Source organism: Sprattus sprattus (assembly GCF_963457725.1).
Source record: "Sprattus sprattus genome assembly, chromosome: 14".
In the NCBI taxonomy this organism is placed as follows: domain Eukaryota; kingdom Metazoa; phylum Chordata; class Actinopteri; order Clupeiformes; family Clupeidae; genus Sprattus; species Sprattus sprattus.
Genome location: NC_137912.1, coordinates 27,025,422 through 27,042,750, shown reverse-complemented (window position 1 = coordinate 27,042,750; position 17,329 = coordinate 27,025,422). Strand labels below are relative to the sequence as shown.

The 17,329-nt window shown below is 42.6% G+C and overlaps 1 protein-coding gene across 1 annotated transcript in view; it reads right to left on the bottom strand.

Annotated features, from left to right (window-relative positions):
* snd1 (staphylococcal nuclease and tudor domain containing 1) overlaps window positions 1–17,329 on the bottom strand; it is a 142,598-nt gene that overhangs the window by 49,679 nt on the left and 75,590 nt on the right. The window lies entirely within an intron of this gene.

The following is a 17,329-nucleotide window of genomic DNA, read 5'->3' as shown; positions in this document are numbered from 1 at the left end:
GCCCACCCTGTCAGTGCCTTACTTTTGTTCAACAATGCTCGTCTTCCTTGCACAATTAAACCTAGCACAGATTCAGTCACTGCAACAGTCTAATGTTCTCACTTCAGAGCGGCGCTAACACTGGAAGCTAATGTATTACACCGGGTCCAGAGCTGGGGACCACTTAGGCTGAACAGCAAAATGAAACACTGGACTGAAAACAAAGATGTTCATTCTGGTAAAGAGAAAATAGAAAACAAACTCACATAGATTTACAGTAGATGACTGAGGGATAAACAACATCACATCTATGGATGATTTCTTACATGAATCCTCCTAACACTTCTTAAAGGTTTCTTATCTTGATCAAAGTAGGTAAAAACACAGCGTGTATTTTTAGTTGGACCACCCAGATGCTGTGATCCAAAGATAAAGAGAGATAGGTGTGAAGAGAGTCAAACAATTAAGATGCAGCTGCTTAGCCTCCCAGACCCATGGGAAATCTAACGTCAATTACTTCACCAACCATGGCTGTCCGTCCCCAGAAAGTAAAAGCTTTTTAATGAGAGCATAATCTTCACTTTGATTACACACAGTAATAACAAGCAGCCTTATATTACTGAGATAAACAAACACGCTTTGCCTCATCTATTTGTCAATCCAAGGGGATGCAAAGCAAGACAAGAGAATTTGTTTTCCATTAAGTCAGTATGGCGCTTAACCAACGATGTTTTGAGCCCAAGACCTACACTAGATTTTGACCTGTGTGCACTCCAAACAATGCAGGGACACTGAACTCAAATAGTGACCCATGGTGACACAGAAACAGAGAGCGCATCAGTGCTTTTCTAACACTGAAGCCTAAAAGGCACTGTGCTTTCTTTGCAGCGCAGACACAAAGCTTTCCTTGAAACTTACAAATACCTCCTAAATAATGAACTTGTTCTTCCGCTTGTGCTTTCTTTAACAGTACATGTTCCGTGCCAGTGGTACACTCCCTAAAAGGAAAGAGGAGGGCTTCTCTTCAACAGAGAGAGGTCTGAGCAAACACATTCTCTTTCCAGAACATTTCCTCTCTGGTCTGCTCCCTCTTGCGCATCGCGTTCTCTCCCCCCACTGGAAGTACACAGCCCTCAGTTATATAACAGCGCTCTCAGAGTCACTCTTCACCTCCCAGCATCCAAATGTCAGATGAGAAAGTAGGGAAATGGGGCCCGGTGAGGGAGAGTCACTATGGCAATGTGCCTCTTCGCAGATCAAGATATGTAGCTGCTTGCTCACCTGAGCACATAGTCTGTTAGAAGTGCCTCACCTCTGTTCAAGGAAAGGTCACTTATTACCCTCCATCCTTCACTATACCATAAATAACTGTTTAAACACCCACACACACACACACATATATATATATATATATATATATATATATATATATATATATATATATATATATATATATATATATATATATATATATATGCGCTTGGCAATATAATGTTGCATGCTTTTCTTTTTTGTCATGTGATCTCTAAAATGTTTTGCACATCCAGATCAGAGCCAAGATCAGAGATCCATCCAGATTACACATACAGATACAGAATTATAAATATATACAATATATGGCTCTGATCTGGATGTGAATAATAACATTTTAGAGATCACATATGTTATTGCCAAGCATTGCTTCTTCCATGATGCTTAACTTCTCCTTGCTAATTCTTCAGATTCATCATTCAACAGGCCTTTCATTATTATTATATTAGTGGACCGAAGACCCAACTATCAGTGTAATTAACTGAAAGGTCAAGTCCTAATTTGTCCAATGTGCATGTACACTTCAACAACATAGCATAACACACAACAACAGCATATGGTATTCTAGATCCTCCTAATTTGTCCTGGTGTGTTATCTGTTTTGGCTATCTACTGTAAATAACTTAATTTACGTCATACAGCAGCAGTAATGGAAGGGAAATATGCTCTTCACTTGAGGATGACACATATTCAAGCTTAATGGAGAGGCCCATGAAGCCTAATGAGAACAAATTGGCCTGTTGAGGCACATCAATAACACACGGCCTACACAGCTCTATTAGCCAAGATGGACACAATCCAAGCGCTCCAACTAAAGACAATTTGAACATAAATATCAATACTAATTCTATCTAAATGTTACGACTTGGTTCAGTCAGGTGGCTAAAGATCGGTTATGCTGTGATGGTTTTTCCCTGTGAAAGGATGCAGCAGATGTCAGCTCTGACTGTGCCGTAATCGGCATAAAGTGGGGCAGCAGAGTTCAGCGTGGTGTTTCATCGAGAGGGCCACTCGACTACCAGCGGAGGTGATAATGTAGCCCATTGATTACTGTTGCCTTCTCAGGGCTCGGGCCCTCGCGCGCTGACAGACGCGCCCCAGCAGCACCTGTTCAGTCGGCTGTTTAAACTTCTCTCACAGTTTGAGGTAACAGACGAAATTCACACCCCCAGCGTTAATCTGCCCTGGTGATGCTGCCGGCCCACACAGTGCTTACGCTCCAATCCAAAGCGCATCCACCCACAATAGAGGAGGAAGAGCTATGCAGAGAGCCCAGATGGCTCCCAGTGGAGGCTTTTCACAGAGGCCAAATGAATCCCCGAGGAGGGACCACTGGAATCAAGATGACCACGGCAGAACAACGTAAAGAACATCATATCAGCACAATAATTGAGAGTTGGGGTAGTGGACCATGAAAACACTGACAATGCCATTAGGAATATGCTGTTAACATACGTCCACATTTTGTATAACTACTTTTTACCGCCTTTGTAATAGGATATGATACTACAAGGGGTGTATTAAAAGTCAGAATGAACACATTTTTGATGCAGCTCAACCTTCTTGTGTAGTTGTGTGATCCTTGTAACAGAAACCCAAAACAGCTCAATCTCCACCTGCAATTACTCTCAGCTTGTTTATCATGTCAAATGAATGACTGATAAGAGACTAGGACAAAAAAGGGAAATAAATGCTCGGGAAGAGTGCAGAGTTGAACGCATTGGACACTGACGTCACACTTTGTGGGAGTTCAGCTTCTTGCCTCTAATTTGCAGATGCAAGCATTACTTTCAACTAAATAACTAGTAGGCAATCAGGAGAGGGAAGGAGGGAGAAATGGAGAGCAAGGTCTGTCTTCATTTATTTTCATTAAAAAGCAGTCACATTTTGAGTAATGCACACTGTCAAGGAGGTGTGTCTCCAACTATTGTATTGCAATATTAAAGACGTAAAGAAAACACTGTGAACAGGGTATTTCATCACTACAACCTGGCTCCTCTTTATTTGCAAATCAATTTAAACCACACTGTGTAAGACAGTGTGTGTGTGTGTGTGTGTGTGTATTTGTTACAGGACTTAATAGGTTCTCCTCAACAAAAGATCCAACTCGAGACCTGTATCATTTCGTGTCCGAAACATTGAAACGGGTTCGGCAATGTTCAAACACAAGTCTCAAGTATATAATTGCAAGACAAACTGTTTTCACCAAGTGGACCTGAGAAGACCTACTCTATTTTGAAATATGTTGATTTAACCTTCATGGGAAATAAAAGAAGGTTAAACATATAGTTTGTGCATTTGTAAATATTAGTGTGGGCACTTAGTAATCGGTCCTGGTGATTGTGTCTGGTTCCATATCCATGGGTTGTGTGGACTGAGCCAGTGCCTGTGACTCATCCCTCAATGCCAGCTCTCTATAGTGCATATGCACACGCAAACATGCTAATGCTCCTGCCAAACTCTAAAACACCCAACAAAGCAATTCTCACCACTCACTCTTTGATCTGTGTACTAATGCCAAAATCAATCAACACTCTCACTCCCTCCCCCTGTAGTTCACACACCATCACAGCTCCCTCATGCATTCATGAACACACAGACATGCGCACACACACACACACACACACACACACACACACACACACACACACACACACACACACACACACCAAGAAACCTGGGCAGTTAGGGAAAGCTGAGGCACATAACCTTGGGCAACCATGGATACTGCACCAAAACAGTTCTTGCAGAAACATTTGCTCAGATGAATAAATGACACAATGCTCACAGACACACGTAGGACAGGCAGAGGGAATGGGTGCTAGGCAAAGCTCTGCCCCACTGCTGCAGATTAAGGCTGGCACCTCATGTGTCCCAGCTGCCCTAACATGACTGTGCTTCAGTAGCACACACGCACGCACGCACACTGTATGAATCTATAGATGGACCTTAAAAAGTGAGCCGTCGACCTCCTAATGACACAGATCTACTGTAGGTGTAAACATATTGTTAATGAGCCTTTTAATTAAAAAGAAACGACAGGTAATGAAAAATAGGCAAAGAAATGTGCTGGTCGATGTGACATCCTGTTGTGCCTGTTGAGTGGGCAAAGTCAGCTACAGGCCACACGGAGGGAGGGGGATGGGGGCTAGTACACTGAGATTGATTGGCTGAAAATGAGCTGCGTGTACGGTGTTCCTAATGCTTGGTTGTTCACTCCACGTGAAGTGTGTGTACATGTGTTCCACATCATTAGACTCCTCTGCTGGCAAACCAGCTGAGATGCTCCAGGCCACTGAACCTCCACCAGTCTGCCCAACAGAATAGTGTGTGGAGATGACCACACCATAGAGTCTCTGCCCAACAGAATAGTGTGTGGAGATGACCACACCATAGAGTCTCTGCCCAACAGAATAGTGTGTGGAGATGACCACACCATAGAGTCTCTGCCCAACAAAACAGTGTGCGGAGACGACCAGACCATAGAGTCTCTGCTCAACAGGACAGTGTGTGGAGACGACCACACCATAGAGTCTCTGCCCAACAGAACAGTGTGTGGAGACGACCAGAACATAGAGTCTCATTTATTACAGATTAGAGCAATAACCTCCAACAATTCATCACCTCGATGAACAATTAATGTGAATCCATCTTTATTTATATGCTCTGAGTATGGGCACAATTTACCAATCTTGTGTGTGTGTGTGTGTGTGTGTGTGTGTGTGTGTGTGTGTGTGTGTGGGCTGGATTGACAGCGTTGCCTGTGTGAAACATCTGATCAGGTGTGAGAGATGAGGAAAGCTGCTCTGTCAGCCCTAGGGAACCTTGCAAACACATAGGCCTTACAATAAACATTTACAGCTACCTCTTGCAGTTAATCAGATACTGAGATGATCGGACACCGAAGATTTGCACCGAGACAGAACTGTTGCAGAATGTTGCAGAGAGGAGTTTCAGTGGTGTGCATTTATCTTTGCACGCCATCTGATGCAGTTGCAAAATATTCTTAGTTTCAAATAGCAGTAGCAAGGTTTTAGAACGCTTGAACCTCAATGCTGTTGTGAGATGATGTCACTCAATCAGTCAATACATGGCATAATGCATGCGTTCATACACTCATACACACATCTATAGACAGTCAACACCCCATTGGTAAGCTAGGCCCTGACTAACCATTCACCGGTGCCAAAAAAGCCTCTCAAAAAACATTAGTAAGTGTAGTGCATATTGAAGGGGAAAATGTAGGCTGCGTCTGTTTTTAGCCATTTTGTTATTACTGATAAACATTTAATTCAAATTTCAAACACAGCTTTTCAAAAATAAATTATCTAGTGCTTGAATGCGTTACAATTTCCCTATGGGTCTTTTTCAGATAAATCGTTACCAAAATGCTAATAATGCCAGCAGAAATAAGAGAAATATTTGGAGTGAGAAGGATTCATTTAACAAAAACATATTTTTAGGAGTTAGAGAGTGCAGACAAAACATTCATAATGGTTACCTTCAGTAGTTTTGAAATGAGCCTCTTATACGGCAGCATCTGTTCCACTGGATAGAAGTCAGATCAAACACAAGCCTCTGAGGGGCAAGCAGAGACGTGAAAGACAAACTTAACCTTCTCCCTCGGCTGCTCTCTTCCTTTCCACAAATGAGTAGAGATGTTGACATGGCTATTACTGCACCTCCCAAAAACGGCCAATTAAAATCAGACTGGCAGCAGGACGTGTCTTTGATGTCTGATGTATGGTAATGTTTTCTCTAAAGCTGCTTTCTGAAAGGCTTTTGGAGAGAGGACAGAGAAAGTAAGCGGAATAGAAAAAGGATGTAAATACAAAATGAGATGGAGAGACAAATGACCTTCATTTCCCTAGATGGGCAGAGAGAACGCCAAACCTATATGCGTGTTTCAATTCGGTTTTTGTGGTACACATATAATTACTCCTTTTAGCTGTGTATTCTGGGTGTAGTTTCAGAAACACAATCTAACATGTCCACATTTGCTGTGGCCTATCCAAAACGTAGCATCTGACTGACCTATTTAGAATTAAATTCCCATTATGCAAGCACACAAGTATGTTTAGTGTGTGTATATGTTTATAAGAAGAGACAATCTTCCTTTCACAAAGAGGAGGCTTTCAGTCTGCAACCTATTCAGGCCTCTCAAAAGAGCAACCACAACCAAATGGAAGGAGCAGAAGAGTAAGTATAGGCCGTCACCTCTAAATGACCTGCATCACTATGGAGAAACCGACCTCTTGACATCTTGCCTTATCCATTTTCACAAGCGGGGTTATAGAAAGACTAGGAAGCAATGACACATTTAATATCTGCATTGTATTTATGAGAAAACATATATGTGAGCATCTAATACTGGTTGTGATGGAAAAGTAAACACAACCCTTCGATGGTTATACGGCTTTTGATTGCCCCCATCGACCTCAAGCACTCATTGTTGGGAATTTCAGCACCCACTGGCCAGGAAGTACCAAATCAATCAGAAATCCACACAGCTCAGCAGGACAGTCCCCTGGCCGGGGCCACACAGTAATGAAAGCCCTGACCATGTAATGAGTGCTCATTTCGGCTCGGAAACTGGTCAATCTCAGCCCAGAAAAATGAGGGAACTCATAACAGTGACCAACGAGGAGGCGGTCAATACTGGCCCGGAGAGCTCAGCATGGCTCTGCAGTGTCTTGGCTCAATGCATACTCCCTCAGGAGCATCTAACTCAGAGGTCACGTGAGTCCGTGATGTGACTGCTATTTGTCTCTATGGTTACAATCCAGCTGGATCTGGTTAAAGGAAACAGGGGGAGATAGTCGTTGATAAGGGAATGTTTACAAGACAACTGAACTAATATTAAAAAGTATTTCCTGATAATGTATTAATGCCGATACTGACTGCATGTTAAAAAGGTAGTTTAAATACTGTGGGTATTGGGGAGGCAAAGAGAGTTTTCTGTCCAGGCATAGTGGATCCATTCCCTGGAAAGAATGAGCACAGCACTGGCTGACCTCCAACAGCATGGTTATTGAAATCAATAACAGCAATAACTACAATCCATCTCTTTCACAGCCCTACTTTGCCCAATCGATGACTATTGAGCTACATTTGTAATATTGTTAAATCTCAAACATAATTCCCCTACCTCCACAAAAATCAGATAAGGAATTCTACTTGCATGGGGGGGAGGCAAGCAATTGTTTTACCAACCTCAGTAAAATAAACAACTAACACACACTTCCCAACATTACAAACTGAGACAGTTATTATGAAGGGTCTTTGTCCTTCTCTCCATCTAGAGTGAGTCTGGTTTGTGTGAAATGGCACTCGTGTAGGAAACCCACGATCCCTAAAGAAAGCATTCAATCAACACAGGAATGATTCAAGTGCCACATTTCCACTGAGCTATTCCATCAACTTCTGTATGAACACCATAAAGCAGGACATTTATTCTTGTTCCTTAGGTATAAGCAGCCAATCAAAGTCACCCAACGGAAAGAAATTATATTTTATCATTCCTGGCTGAAGACAATTCAACAGTTCTTGCCAAAGAGGGAGAAAGCCAGTTGCCACATTGCTTAGCAATTTCCCTGTTCATTTCAAGATAATCACAATGGTAATGGTATGCAGGCTTCCAGAAAAGTGGGAAAAACTGCAGTACATGTCAAAACATCAAAACTGTTAGGATTGGGAGAACACTACCATCTCTAAACGGTTAATCCAAAATAAAGTGACCTAGACCCTGTATATGTAAGTATTGTAGAGCATGACATGTCTCTGACTATTGATCTTTTAATAACCATTCAAAAGCACAACTGTTTAGCCACCAGCCCAGCCCTCACACATATGTTGGGGTTAAAGCGGACTCCCTAGAATAGTGGGCAGTACAATGCCATGACACTTTTCATCAATCAGTCAGTCAACAAGTACAAGACAATCACATACAGGCCCTCCCTTTGTAGTCCAACTGAAAGACTCAATACAGGGATGGGATTTGGCTCTATAGTGGCTCTGTATCCTCCAGATTTGAAGCAAAGCAACCATGAGGCAACCATCATTTGGCTGAAACCACATTTTCATTGGACAAAATGGTCATCTTAACCAAAAGGTTTCAAAAAGCCATTTCTCTTCCCCCTGCAGTGGATTCAGTGCTAAGTGAGGATAAGGGTTCCTACAGACTTTTACAAAATGATGAGAAAAGGAGGGCTTGAAATAATGGCAGTACTTTTCTTATCATCTTCAAAATGGTTGTCAGGAAAAGGAATTGCCAGTTGCTAGGTTGCAGAGAAGTGACAGAGCAGGGGTGGGGTTTCCTTAGCTTAGACTGCTACAGTTCTGTACATAATGTCATCAATATTTAACCTTTGAGGATGATCATCTTATCAACTAAAGATGCATTTCAGCAAGAACAAGTGAGATGCTTATCAGCAGCAGAGAATCCTTAGCCAAGAGATGGCAGACTATACAGCCCTAACACGGATTAGAATCATATAATCTGTAATCTTGGATGTAGCAGATTTGGCCAATGATACTTCAAGTGATCATGAGCTTGTTAGTTGTGCCTTAGCCGATTAGAAACCATAACCACAGATGATACAAATGAAATGTCAGAACTAGCTTGTGCTGTAAGTGTAAATATGATAAGCCTGGGACATAGGGTGCTATGGTATAGCAGTCGAAGAGCTTTGATGACCATTAACCATGAATGGAACATGACAGTGACATCATAACAGTGACATTTCATGCTTATGGCAAGGTTATGTAACTAGGTTATGATGTGGGGTTTCAGTATAGGGTTGCTGAGATGTGTTCACTTTAAAGCGCCCTGGTGCCCGGGGAGAGAGGGGTTGTGTGACATTGGAAATGACCAGTTCTTATTGGCTAAGTGTGTGCACAATTCTAATCGCACCATGATTGTAATCAGATTAAAGATCTTTCAGAAACGATGGTGAGGGTAAAGCCATAGCAGACATTTCCAACAGCTCTACACACCAAAGTGATCAATATCGGGCATTCTCTCCCTCTCACTCTCTGAAGCCTATGGCGGATATTTTAAAGAGAAAAATCCTGGTGATGAGAGCAATGGCCAATGAGACCCAATACATGAGCGTGCCGTGCAGACCGGACACAGTCAGCGCTGCCAATCAAAGACACAGCGGGGCCTGAACACACACACACACACTCTAAGGCCCCATTCAACCCCAGTCAACTAACAATGGATCAGTCTAAATGAACTTCAAACTACTCATCATCACAATGAAGCATTTAAAGATGCTTATAGGCATGGCAACAAACTTTGGTAATAGCAAGGGTCTTTCACTTTTGACATTCACATAAAGGCATACTATCTACTGTATAATGTATGATTATCAAAAGAGCAGTACTGACAGGCAACATAAAGGATTCAACTATATATATATATATATATATATATCATGGAGATGCTGGTTGGCTTGACAGGTAAAGTGGGGTTAAAGTGCCCTGCCCTCGCGAAAACTCAACTTAACTTGGTGTCCTTCCAAAAGTGCTCAAGGTACGACAACGCAAATTGTAAGGCATTTTATGGTGATCTAAATGAGTTATTAGCATGAAAACACTTCAAATTGCACTTAAACTGCGGAAGCGAACAGGATACCCGTGTCAACTTCAGGGCCAGAAGCAGGCTCTAATTCAACCCGAAGCACCAGCGGAGCAAATGGCCGCCAGTTGCCATGGAGACCAGGGACAAAAACAGGGAGTGTGAAGAGAGAGAAAGCATGTGAACCGGCCTCTCATTAATAAGCTGTGTGTATGACTAGACTGCATAAGGATGACAGCAATGACAGATGGCAATGTTTATGCTTTGACATTTTGTCTTCTGCCTGACATTCCATAAGAACTCCCATTTGCATCACCACATATTCAGTTTAAAAGCAGCTTTCCAAGTCAAATCAATGCACAGTCATTGAATGTAATTAATGATTCACAACCCCTAGTATCTGTAAACATTAGTTCAGCCAGACATGATTATTAAATCAGTTTTAAGCTCAAAAGCCCCTCATCACCTGGATCAGAAATGACACTACACTAGCTTCAGAGTCTTGAGGCTCAAGGTTGATGAAGTCTTCCAATTTCTCTATTTCGACCACATTACGTCTTAATTTCACCTCACTGGATTTATTGCAGCTGTATCTGTGTATTTCTCATATGCTGGCTCAGCCTTAAGTAAAAACTGTAAACATCCTCTAAAGAGCCCACAAAAAGCATGGTTCAAACTAGAAGCTCAGCTGTTATGTCTGGATAGGTTTCACATAATGATGAATTATTAAAATTAGTTTGGGATGAGATCAATTGTGTAATGTAATGTTTGTACCAATCAAGCCATATGTTTATATTTCACCTAACTAAATTGCACATTAATTACAATAAAAGAGATTAATCTTATTTCACCGCTCAACAACAACAACTACAACAATTTATGGTAATATATGTGTATGCATTAAATATCTGAGAACTGCTTTAAGTGTGGCAAATGGTTCCTCGATCAACAGTGGCTGTTCTCTTACAATATGTGGCTGTGCATAACTCAAAACACATGATGTCATCTGGTCGTAATCTATGAAATACACCTGTATCCATAGATAATCATGGAGGCAAATACTGTTTTAATATGGCTCTTGCAAAAATGAAATCGTTATCTTGGCCCATAAACCAGCTTAGGTAAAATCCTACTATTCTGTATAGTTTAGAGTGGTTTCATGTTGAGTTATTGATGTTGGAGGAGGATTAAGCTCTCCAAGTCTCTCCTTTGTGAAAAGAATCGCTCAGAAGCTGGGGAAATAATATGGTTCAATTTCATGCAGTTCTCTCGTAGGTCTACAAACAGTCTTACATAAAGCATTCAGCTGGGAGGCAGAGCTGTGTGTGTGTGCAAGTTTGTGTGAGCATGCACGTGTGAGTGTGTGTGTGTGTGTGTGTGTGTGTGTGTGTGTGTGTGTGTGTGTGTGTGTGTGTGACATGAGGTGACGCAAGGCCTGTCGTCAGCAGCTCTGGTGCTGAGAAGAGTTCTCTCTCTCTCTCCACCCCCCTCTCTCTCCTTTACCATCCCCACACTAATGTTCTGTCTGTTCCTCCTGTGGAAGGTGGAAGAGGAGAAAGAGAGAAAGAGAGAGAGAGAACACACACAGCCCAAAGGCATGGCTTTCAATTTGGGCTCATCACACAGAGGGCGCCAGCCATGTTGGCACGTTGCCAAGTCTCTGTTGGGAAGCCCGGCTAGTGGCACAAAAGCATCTCCTCAACAACCACATTACAGACAAGGAGAAGGAGAAAGAGGAAGAGGAGGAGTGGAGAGAAGAAAAGGGAGAAAGAGCATGACAGAGGAAACACCCTGTTCACACATTTCACTGCTCTGCCAAGTCTTGCGACCACAGTTCTCTTTAGCTAGGATTTCCTCACACAGACCAAACTGACAGAGGGGATCTCTTCCAGTTTGTTTGTTTGTTTGTTTGTTTGTTTTTGCATGCATATTCACTACTTGAGTTTTAGAAGATATGAACTCACTCCCAATTACATACAGGTATGGTTACAGCTTCCACCTTCTGGAAGGCAGACCCATGCATCCAGATGTGTGCATCACACAAAGGCCTTACAATGCCACATCCACGAGAGAGGGAAGAACACGAGCCTCAGTACATTAACTCCATTATTAATGAAACCCTTCACATTAAAATGCTGGCCAACACTGCTCCAGACATAAACCTGAGGAGGGGCAGTAGTTTATCGCTGGGTATTTTTATGTGCAGGAATACAATTACATTTTATATTTTTCGCTCAAATCTGTCACTAAACAGCAAGAAAAGCATTACTTACGAGGGAATCATAAGGGCATAGGTTGATAGTCCCATCACTAACATATTCCATATATAATTAGGCCACAGATTTTTGGTGCTATTGAAATCTGACCCTTCCATACATTACAAACATCTACTTAATCAAGAACCTCATTACGATGCTTGAGTGCATGTTGCAGCACCTCTAAATATTTCTACACACACACACACACACACACACACACACACACACACACACACACACACACACACACACACACACTTTGGTTCTGGGGACCATCCCACCAAGGGCAGTTAAATCCCATAAATCAGGTGAAGACAAAACTAACATATGAATGGGGTTTTGAGAAATGCATCCGTAACAAATCTGTTGATATTAAGAGGATGTTCTGTCCCACACAGGCAAGGGGAGTGGGTGTATGAAATTCCTGCAGAGTGATTAGACAGGTAACCACAATTTAACAATTTCACCTGATTTCTGACCTTCACTTCCATATCCCTTTTGGACACCCTCCCTCCCATGATCACTCCTGCTCTGCAGCCACACAGGTTCCACAGCGCTGGACTGAGCCATAACAGGGGAGCTAAATCAGTGCCCACGCCGAGCCCCTGCTTAACACCCGTGGCCACTGGATGAATGACCGCTGTGTTATTGACTTCAATTTTAAAGTGCCGCCTGAGCCCCCGACACACTACTTGCCTGCACCTCTGGGAAATCCCCAATTTCACTGCAACAGAAAACACATTTAAGAAAGGTCATCGCCAACACTTTAAGGGGATTCACTCCAAGGCTCTCTCTCCGTCATATTCTGCCACCCCTCTCTCTTCTGTGCTTCCTCTTCAGGCTTATGAAATTCTGTTTCACACTTTTTACTCTCCTATTGGCTTGGTGGAGTGATCACATCTTTACGAGCAAGCGTGTGTTGACTGGACACAGATTGCAGGTACAGTTCACATATTTCTCGACAGGGGCGACTGAGATTAGACTACCAACTGCGTTGGGAAATCCAGATACGGAAAGGGTATGGGAGGGGGTGCACTGTCTGAAATGCATCTATTCGCCACATTTACAAACTCATATCTATCAAACTCTCTCTTCCTTTTGATTGAAGGTTTATTGTGGCCTTATAAAGATAGCAAAAAAATACCATATAATATCTGCCTACAAAACTGAGTGTATGCACTCCCACACATATCCCCAACCCATCCACAGATGAGATTCACCTTGATGTGCCTTTTCTAGCTGATATAAATTTTCCATGCATTTGATTACCAGACCCCATTACCTTCTCTTCAGCCTGCAGCCTCTTGCGCTCTCTGCCTGCCCTGTCTCGTTTGGAATAGGCTGGCAGCATATTGTTCATTTAAATGGAACAGACCTCAATTTTCCCACAACTCAACAGTTTAAAAGGTGCCACTGGAATACATTAAATCATGTTGCGTGGTCTATAATGTGAGATAGAATAGGATATAAGGTATTAACAGACTCCATTTTCTACACATGATTCATCACATCGCCTGTGTCTGGATTATTCAGTTCCAGGTATTTCATGGCGGCCTGGCAGTCTATGTCTGGTGTGCTGACCCCTTAATGACTTTGCTTATTAACCTGGCATGAACAAGGTGGAATCAAACTCATCAACCCAAGCAAACTGGTGTCTCAGTGAAATGTGAAATGTTTGAATTTCTTAAGTTAAATAATGGAAGATAGAGATTTATTTTAACTAAGAAGTCCTGGCCTAGTCCCTTTGCACAGGGTTCTCACAATAGCCAGAGAGTAAGTGGGAACAAGAGGGAGAGAAGGAGGGAGGGTTTGATTGTATAAAAGCAATGGTAATCAGAGAGGGAGTGTGTTTAAACCATTACGATAAAAGCAATTCTAGTCCAAAAGCAAGTCCAAAAGAATCCCAAGTTGACAAGCAGCATGTTGCTGAAGCATGTGATGGGAATAATGATCAAGAGGAAAAGCCCTGGCACATGACATAAGCCTCCACAGGCCATCCTGTAATCTCTCCTGGAATTAATTCCTGGAAATTGAAATGAAATGGAATGGAAGTGTCCGTTCCTCGCCCCTCTCAAGGTCAACGCCAGTGTTTGCTAAAATGACAGCTCTTTCCGTCTGAGGCCCAGAGATTGACTTTGCGCCACTGAAAAATAATGAAACGATGCCTGGGAGCCGAGCCCAAACGCTCGTGGGGGGGTTGAGGCACAGGTTCCCTGAGGAGGTAGCAGGCAGCGGACTGTAAAAATGTTTGAAACCCAGTGAATATAACCGTGGGGAAGATGAGGGCGCTTACACCAAAAAAACTCACCTCCATTCAAACCCATCTCAAAACACACAAGAGTCCACTGAAATCTTTGTCAGTTAAATGATGAAATGCCATGGTCTGATTGAGACAACCAAAAGGAGCTGAAAATCATAAGACAACGAATACAAAAGAAAACTCATGTAATAGCATGGGCCTGCTGGCATTCATGTTATGATATACCACAATTCCAATCTATGAGATACCAGTAACCAGCAAACATTATTGTCTTTGTTGTTGATACATGAATTAATTAATCAAAATGCTTTTTTAATCAATAATTTAGGGATTTAGAATTTGATAGTGCCGCAAGTGGTGCTCATCGGTTTCTATGCTAGATGTGCTTCATGCAGTACACCCTTGTGGCTGATTTCTTCATACGATTTGTTCATACTTGTTCATACATAGCTTCTATGAGCCATTATGAATGAAACCTTATAGGATCAATGAGGATAAGACATTTCCACTGGCAAATATTGACTGCTGAAATTTGATCGGCTGTTGGCAGCCATCTTGATGGGTGAGGAAATGTGGCCGTTTTGGAAAAAAAGGGATTTTTGGGTTAAGCAGTTCTTGAGATGTGGGCATGTCTCAGTTGAAGCGCCCCTTATGGATGAAATTTGGCATTCGTCCCACTGGGATATAGTGAGTGTGTGTAGCAAGTTTAGACCCTTACATCGAAAGATATTGGTCATTTGAGTCATTATGGGCCATGCCATCAAATTTGACTGACCCGTAACTTTGAAAAAGATTGATGGATCAAAATTTATTTTGACAACTTTTTGACAGCATTGTCTGTGGATGATTTATACCAAATTGCATGACAATTGGATGATCATGCCCTGACCTATTCATTTTAATTTCACTTCTGTTTTTTTTGTATTTGCAGGGCCGCAATTTGTGGGATCAGGAGCTTTCAAGGAATCAGAAGAAAAAAAAAAAACATATGGTTCCCGAGACATGAGCAAAAATGTACATTCTTCTATTATAGAGCCCCCTTCCAACAAAATTGGTCATTTCACTTGTGTGACAGGATGCACCAAGGTGACCTATGGTTTTTGATGTCGATTGCCTTTTGCAGGAGAAAAGTCAGTATAATCAGAACAATCAGAACAAACACTTTAGCAAAATGCATTACAGAGTTTTTGTCTAAGACTACCGTGATAACTAGCTAACAGCAAACAGGCTTGCCTTGCAAACAGCAAGTTAGTCATGATTCCAAGACCGAGGCATCGTGATGTACTAAAATGAATAAAAGCACTACACGAACATTGCAAATGGCAGTGAATAAATAAATAAGCACACAAAACTGATCTTGATCAGTCTGAAGTTGCTTTTGCGTTGCCTGTGGAGTCTGTGATTTTGCACACATCTCTTCAGTTGCATGCACTTATAAGGAGCTGGCGGAGCGTTTCTCTATGCAAATTCGGGTGCACAAGAACGCTTGTTCAATTTAAGAATCAGTTAAGAACCTTTTGGCGGTTTAAGAATACATTTGCGTTCATGAATCCAGCAAAGTTATTTTCTTAGGTTAGTCTTTCGAAGTTCGTTTCAAGCTATTTAAGAAGACACTTAAGAAAATGTTCGAGAATGAGGTCCATTGTTACTAGGGGGTAAAATGAGGGTATGGCTGCCATTCCCACTTGACACCAATAGGGTTTAACGTGAAAAACGTCTTTCAATGCAAGTTGGAATGATTTGCCAATGTATTTGGTTACAGGGTAAAGTAAAAAACTGATCTTTGTATATTTGTGCTCACCCGAAAACAATATCAGTGAAGAGTCTGTGCAAATAGTGGGAAAAACAGGTGTCTGTACTTCATGTGCCATCAAAATTAATTTGAGTATGTTATAAAAGCTAATGACCTACAAACATACCTTAAGGCTTTAATGTTGGTACTAACAGGAGCTTGAGGTGTTGATGTAGTAGGGGTTCAGGGTTGTGTCTTTGATTCTCATGCAGTGCTGGTACCGGTCCACTCAAGTGGGGTTGAGCTGTAAGGTAGGCTGACCTACATAGAGTCGGCCCTTGCCCATATTCAGGAACACACCCTGAGGGACCACAGCCCACACTGTGTACTCTTCCCTTTCCATCCTCTGTGTTGACAGACAGACGCCCGGCGCCAAAGTGGGTCGCCTGATGTCCACTGCAGCAACGCCCTTCCTGCTGTGGCCGCACACACACCCCCCCACCACACTCGCCCAGGGCATGACGACTGACCCCACATACTGCACCACCCACCCCCTCAGATCTGCCTGCCAGGCCAGAGTGAGACACCACTGCAGCTCCTGTCGCCAGCAGCCTCTGTTATTCTGGGTCACATGTCGTTCCCCACCACTACACCAGGCTGTACTTGTGTCCCACATCACATCAGAGCACTGCCACCAGCCACACACACACACACACACACACACACACACACACACACACACACACAATCTGCCAGCAACAAGGGTGGCATCACCAGTGAAGATAAGTAGCATTTCATGAAGTACACAGAGGGCATACTGCATTTCCTATAGCCAACATCGTGGTCCTGCGTGAGAGACACAAACCCTTATCTCCAGCAACCAGGAAGTCACTTTAGTCTGAAGGAGGGGTGAGGAACGACTGCCCAAACTCCTTTGACGCATCCAAAAGATCTTAATTTGGCTGACAAGAGGCTTCTGGGAGTCTGTCACACACACACACACACACACACACACACACAAACACACACACACACACACACACACACACGCCCTCACTCAGACAGAGCTATCCCACAGGAGGCAGTACACTGGCCGGGTCAGCATATATCTGCAGTCAGCATCCTGCAGTTATAGCTCCATGCAAGGACCAATTACCACATACTCTCACATCAATGTGATTATCTCAAATGGTGTACACCAAAGGAAA